This window comes from Marmota monax, unplaced genomic scaffold (assembly GCF_021218885.2).
Source record: "Marmota monax isolate L192 unplaced genomic scaffold, Marmota_monax_Labrador192_F-V1.1 WCK01_AAM20220418_F8-fsc00054, whole genome shotgun sequence".
Classification (NCBI taxonomy): Eukaryota; Metazoa; Chordata; class Mammalia; order Rodentia; family Sciuridae; genus Marmota; species Marmota monax.
In genome coordinates, this window is record NW_026692145.1 from 4,433,523 (window position 1) to 4,440,911 (window position 7,389).

The window sequence follows — 7,389 nt, forward strand, 5'->3', positions numbered from 1 at the left end:
GTAGAAATTAAGAAGCTATGTACAACATTTTAAAATTGTAATTAACTACATTTTCTTATTTTCACAGTAATACAAAGCACAATAACTTGCAGAACTGGTTCAGATTACTTAAGCACCAGATATATTTTTAGTCCGCTACTGAGTATGTGGAAGTTAATTATGTGTATATGAAATGAAGCTATTAATACTTTTCTACAGCAGTAACTGCACACCAAGAAGGCTAAGACAATTACAAATCAAGGAATGGCGTTTTCCCCAAGTTGATTCCATACACATGAGTGAGTTTGTTACAGGAAATAACTGAAATAAGGAATGCAGACACATTAAAAGGTTTCTTAAAGGGAATAAGGATGACACTCTATTTATATTTAGTTTTCAGCCCCTTCTGCTGTATCACATTCTTCTCTTGCATGTCTGATGTCCACAATGTTAAGTTGTCTCTAAGGAACTGCACAATGAGGGTGTTGTCCTCGTATAAGTCTTCATTCAGTGTATCAAGTTCTATAATGGCCTCATCAAAAGCCATTTTAGCCAGTGTGCAGGCAGTTATGCATCATTAAGGATCTCATAAGAAAATACAGAGAAGTTAAGAGCAAGCCCCAGGTGGAATGGGTATAGAGGTTGTATCTCTTTCTTGCTTATATCAAATGCCTTTGGTAAGCTTCTTGGGAAATACCTATTGCCAGTTTCTGATCATCATCACATGCAACTTCAGCAAGATACAGGAAGTGATCTCCCTTCATTTTCAGATAGAATACCTTACTCTTTGGATTTGTTGTGTTGGCAATTAAATGCTTACCCAACAATTCCAGGACTGTGATGCGAATGGATCTTATCTCTGACTACACGTTTTCCTTAATCAGCTGCAACTTCAACAATAACAACAACTTCCTCCTCCTCCTCCTCCTCCTCCTCCTCTTCTTCTTCCTCCTCCTCCTCTTCTTCTTCTTCCTCCTCCTCCACCTCCTCTTCCTCTTCCTCCTCCTCTTTTTTCTTCTCCTCCTCTTCCCTCCTCCTACTCTTTCTTCTTCTTTTTTTTTAAACCATGGATTGAACCCGGGGTGCTTTATCACATCCCTAGTCCTTTTTATTTTTTATTTTTTTTTAATTTTGAGGCAGAGTCTCAATAATTTGCTGAGGTTGACCTCAAGCTTGTGATCCTCCTGTCTCGGCCTCCAGAGTTGCTGGGATTACAAGCATGAGCCACTGTGCCCAGCCCATTTGTAACATTTTCTGCTTGATGCTCAAGATGACCCTTCAGGAAGACTTATAGCCCCCTGACCACATTTTTGTAGGCCACTGAAAGCAGATTGCATTCCTCATTGGACAGCTCTGTACCTTGCTGAATCACAGTATTCATGTCTTTGATCTGGATCTGAGTGAATTATCGTCAAGAGCTCCATGTCTCCATGGACATGAAATGAGTCCCAGGATATCCATGTTTTAAATAGAACAGAAAAGAGCTATCTGTATTTTCATTCTGTATCACTAAATTTGAACTTAAATTTGAATTTAAATCTCCTGATCCTCACCCCTTCCTCAGAATGGGTGTTATTTCATTTCTGCTTAGATAGCTTCCTTTAGCCACCAAGAGTAGTTTTGCTAACAATGAATTCTAGTCCTCCTTCCTCTGAGAATGTTTCTATTTCTTCTTCATTCCTGAAGGGTATTTTCACTGAGTATAGAACTCACAGTTGGTAATTCATTTCTCTCAGCACTTGAAAAGTGCTGTACCTCTTCCTTCTGGCTTCCATGGTTTCAGATGAGAAATACTCTGTCATTCAAATCCATTTTCTCCAGTAAGTAATGTTTCATTTGTCTCTGGATGGTTACAATAGTTTTCAGAAGTTTAATTATGATGTGTGTTGGGTCTATATGTATATAAACTAGATACATATGTAGCATAGAGAAAAAGAACAAAATCCTAAAAAGTCAGTTTCAGTCTCAACCCTTTATATATTTGCACTATACTGAGCTCCTTGGTGATAGAGAGTATGAATCCTCAGTACACAATACAGTGTCTGGCACAGATCAGGCACTCAGTAGATGTTGGTTGGTTTGTTGAGAAGGTAGAAAGAAATAAAAGGAGGGAGAGAAGGGCCAGAGAAATGAAAAGTCCAGGACAGGAAACAGGAATTCAATGGAGGAAGCATTGGGCTCTTGAAGAAACTGTTAAGAATTTGGAGGTGATCTAAATGAAGGGCCAGAGAATCGAGGCAGGAAAGAAGAGAAGGCCATTTTAACTCGCTGCATAAAGCTGAATCAATAAAGAAAAAAAAACTGCTCCATATTCCTTTCCTGTGTGTTGAGAAGCCAAACAACCAAGAAGCACAAACACATTTCTATGGATTAAGGTCTTTTCCCAGGATTTTGTTCACTTCATGTTGCCCTGCCCCTTTCATCCATAGTCAATGTAAATTCAGTGTGAACAATTTGTTTCATCTCCCCAAAATTTGTTATAAAACACCCCAGTCCTTTAAGCCTGGTGTCCATTTTTCCAACTAATATCCAGTTATGCTGCTAGCTTTGGAAATTTGTTCCAGGACCAGTCCTATTGCCCTTTAGCTAGCATCCGTAATAACTCAATAAAGTCATGGAAACCTCTAAGTCTCAAGTTTAACAAAAGCATAGTGTCCTAAGTGGGACTGGGAGTATGCCTAGGGGAAGGGGAAGGGAGGTTACTTTGTCTATAAAGGAGGTGAATGTGGAAAGTCACCCTCTGATTCTAATAAAAACCACACAATTACTCATGGATGTGAACACTTGTGGAACATTAGCTGTGTGGCGGCCAGGAAGAATTAAAGGAATTAAATCCATCTACCTACTGATAAAGTCAGATACATTCTGGAAAATGAGAGATATGAGTTTCAAAAAGACAGGAAACCCCAGCTGTGGTCGGGATTTCAGACCACTTTCCTAACTTTTGAGGTACTGAAGCCTGGAGGCTTGGATCTTGAACACACGTATCCTGGATACAAGGTGGTGCTTCAGTTCCCTCCCCCTATGAATGGTGCACATTTGGGTGACACCTGTTAGCTAGATGTCCACTGGGGAGAAGCCGTTGGTGAGATGTCCGTTGGGAAGAGGCGGTTAGTGAGATGTCCATTGGGCCTATGCCATATGATGACATCGCCACCGCAGTCTGGAACCCAGTATTGTGAGGGGCGTGGCTTGGCTGATGCGTTACCCTAACAACCAGGGTCTTGGCTGCGCAGACTTAATCAGAGCGTAGAGTGGGCAAAGTATAGAAGGAGAAACGAAGACGGCCTGCTACCCCAGCCCCCGGCCCCCGGGGGCTGACGGATGGCCATGGAGCTGTACCTCAATAGCTGTTCTAAGAGTGCCAAAGTAGCTGCCACCAAAGTGGCCACCAGCACCCTGAAAGCTGAGAAGGACTGCGGCATAGTGAGTGTCTGCCAGTCCTCCTGTTGGCCCTGGGGGTGGGGTTTCAGGTAGGCAGTTGGGTCCAGTCGAGTAGATGTCCATTAATGGGAAGGAACCGGCAGATCCTTAACAATTCCGTTGTCTACTCGCTGGCCTCCATCAACCAGTGATTCTAGCTGCCACTACCGCTGCCACTGCCAACGGCCGGGACTAGGCTTGGGCGGGACACAGATACTGTTGACCCTCGGAAGCAGGAAAGTCCTCAGGGTTGCTGGTCTGGCGAGTTCTTTCAATCCTGTGTGTGATTGTTTGATTTATTTTGAAGTATTAGCCCACTGAAGTATAATTGATTGGTCTAAACTGAATGGAACTTCCTAGAAGAAAACATAAACTTTCTAATTGTATCTGACAGAGCTCGCAGAAAAGAACCATTCCAGAAGTTGGAGTATCTCATCTGTTGGATATGCCTCTAGGGGTCAAGCTACCAGTTCTCCCAGGAAGTACTAATGTATTCTATACTACAAATATAAGTGAAACGGTAAACTGGTTTTTAATAGAGTTTAAGTGTTTTTCTTTATCCTTTTCAGCTTGCTATTAAACTTAAAACATTTTTCTGTGGTTATGCTTTATCTCAACTTGAATTTCAAACACCAAATGGAGTTATCATTTTGATGACAGAAGACCCTAGGACATGCCTCAGGTGTTCCATTCAGTGCTCATTTAGCTTTATATCCAATCAGAGCCTCAACTTAACAGTCTGGGGTCTTTTCTGCCTAAACACATACCCATGCTTGTTCCTATTTCTGTGTATTTGTCCATCTGGCTCCTGAAACCTGGCATGCACTCTCTCCTCCTTCCCAACAGTCAGTCTGACCTCTGTGTGTCAGGACTGAGGTTGAGGCCACAGGCAGACTGAACACAGAGTGTACAAATTAGGATTCCACCTGCCACCTTCATCCTAAACATACTCTGGGAGAGGACAGGAAGAGAAAGGCAATAGGTTTACCAAATTATCCCATTGTCTGCACTTTCTCACTTCAGATTCTGCTTGCATGTTTTATTTTTGATGAATATCCTAATCATTTTCACAAATTGATGTTTGGGTCTGGGGATGCAGTTCAGTGCCAGAGCACTTGCCTAGCATGTGTGAGGCTTCTATTCCATGCCCAGCACTGAAAAAAGTGTAACTTCATTCATTTTGCATCTATAATACTTCTGTATCTTTTTGTTTGCAGCTCTATCAACCTTCTTTTGGTTTTAATCTTAATGATCCTTATTGCCGACTTCTGGAACCCAGCTATAAAAATCTACACGATCCACATCTAAAAACATACTATAAGAGAAAAGATATGCTGAAGCGACTAAGGAAAGGCGGTTACATCACCAGCAATAATAAAGTATGTTGAAACCTACTTCCTGTTAACTAGCAGAAACCTATGGACTTGATAGACATTTGCTCTTCTGTGCCCCACTTGCAGCCTGTGTCAACATCTAGTTGAGCAATACTTAATTTAAAATTAAATTAATTACTCAGTATTTGGGTCAGGGAAAATCAGGTGGCTTTTTTTCTAAAACTACTTCCTACTTGACTGTTTTCTTTAAAAACAGCAAAAGATATTTACCAAAAAGTTGAGTATGTAAAGACATGCATAATATAACACATTTATTTATGTATTTTCCCCAAAATGTAGTGCCTTTCCCCTACATCTAAAAGTAATTTCCCATACCTATTGGAAAAACTGGCAACAAATGGAACCCAGCAGAATACAGATTGACAGAATAAATTCTTTTGAGGGTTAAACATCATTACTATGTTGGTATTTAAATAGCAAACTGAGTGGGAATAGCAAATTTCTGGCTATGATGTAAGACATTAATAAAATAATATTATTTAGATAGAAATTTCCTGCTGATAAAGGAATTAAATACAGATACTGCCTTCAAAGTTGTTACCAGGGTGCATTATTGTTAGATTTGATCTCAAAATTCTTACTAAAATGAATGTTCTTATTATTATCTTCTCTAGAAAGTGTTGTGATTCTTACAACTTTGTGTTTATATTTTTGGTTTTGGTTTTATAGGTTATATGTTCCTTGAAGGAATTGAATAAGTATAGACAATATCTGACCAGTTTAAAAATAGACTTTCAAAAAAACTATGTACGAGAGCAAGTAAGTCAAGTTCTTCAATTTGTTTATTTGGGACTTAAAATTTTTTATCTAAAGTTTGGTACTATGCAGAACATTGTCTTAAAAGATTGTAACCTAAAAAATATTCTAACCAAAAACATTAAGGTAAAAAATCTAATAAAGTCACTGTAAGGAATCTACAAAAAAACATAATGAAACATTGTATTTTCATTTATTGAGAAAAGTATTTCTTTGTCTGAAGTGGAGCCACACTAGACTGAAATGCAAGTTAACAGACTTAACCATTTGCAAAGCACAAGGCATTTACTAAGCCTAAAATTTTAAGAAAATATGTCAAATGATAGGTTTACTTCTGACAAACATAAAAGCTTTTGGGCTGGGGTTGTGGCTCAAGTGGTAGCGCGCTCGCCTGGCATGCGTGCGGCCCGGGTTCGATCCTCAGCACCACATACAAACAAAGATGTTGTGTCCGCCGAAAACTAAAAAATAAATATTAAAATTCTCTCTCTCCTCTCTCTGTCTTTAAAAAAAAACATAAAAGCTTTAATACTTTTTGCTTTCAGAAAATGATTGAAAAACAAGTAAATGATTTGCAAGAAAACAAGGGAGTCTATGATAATTGTGATGCTACCCGTTTCCAACAATGGCTATTACAGGGAAGCTCACAAACAACTCCAGACCAAGACTTGTTAATAAAACGCAGGTATGGTCAAAGTTAATGCACATTTCATGGATACATGTGGATCCCAAAAAGCTATAAAATACTAGAAAGACTTGACTACAAAATGAACAAAAGTTTAACACTGTTCAACCCACCAATAGTTTTTGTTGTGGAGAGAAGAGATAGAACAAGAGGTAGAGGGATTGGGAACATTGGTACCACAGCTCAGGGGAGAGTTTCTACCTAACAAAGTTGAGCCAGTAGGAACCCAAGAGGTAAATCAAACTGATATTCGAAGAAGAATCCAAAGTACTAATCCTTGATCTTGGAAAACCAAGGCCATACTAGCAAAGGGGGAGAGAATGTGTCCTTAGCACATATTTCAAACATAAATTTAAAGAAATGAGTGCAATATATATCATTCTATAACAAACTATGTGCTCTTTTAGCTACTACCACACACACTCAATGTTGCCATTGAGGCAGAGCTTCAGGAGGTAGGTAAAAGATGAGTTAAGCAGTTTTTTTCCTTTTATCAGAGTAAAGACCAGTCTCCTAATCACCTAGCTCTTATATTGCATGAATTCACCTCATGATATGCTAGAATATATACTAATCCACTAGTGTCCCAGAGTGACAGTCTACATACCTCTCTGTAAATGATAGGTTGTACAGGGACCTGAGAGTCACAGAAAGGCCAATGCCCACTTAAATTTCAAGGAAATTCAAATGTGGTTTTCCAAAGTCAGTTTTTAACATATTTTTTTAGTTGTCAATGGAATTTTATTTTATTTATTGATATGTGGTGCTGAGACTTGAACCCAGAGCAACACACATGCTAGGCAAGTGCTCTGCCTCTAAGCCACAACTCCAGCCCCCACCAAAATCAATCTTTCATTTGATTTTGGCCATCTTTGGACAGTCATATACCCCAAACCACTGAGTTCTAAATATTTTTTGTAAAATTTTAATCACACTGTTCCATATTTTGCCATTGTCCCAGGCATAAGAACAGAAAATTGCATAACAGAATGGTAAAACAAGTATATCATGATGAGTTGGTGGATCAGGCCAGCTTAAAAGTCCCTGAATAACTCTCAATTCCCTGTAGTTTGGTAAATAAAAAGCAATAAAACTGGTGATTTGGAAATATTAAAGTAGAAAATGCCATCATGAAGGAAATCGTCAACTTAC

At 39.1% G+C, this 7,389-nt stretch overlaps 1 pseudogene; it reads right to left on the minus strand.

Moving 5' to 3' along the window:
* Positions 1–368: 368 nt before the first annotated feature.
* On the minus strand, positions 369–1,360 carry LOC124109996 (14-3-3 protein theta-like; annotated as a pseudogene).
* Positions 1,361–7,389: the final 6,029 nt, after the last annotated feature.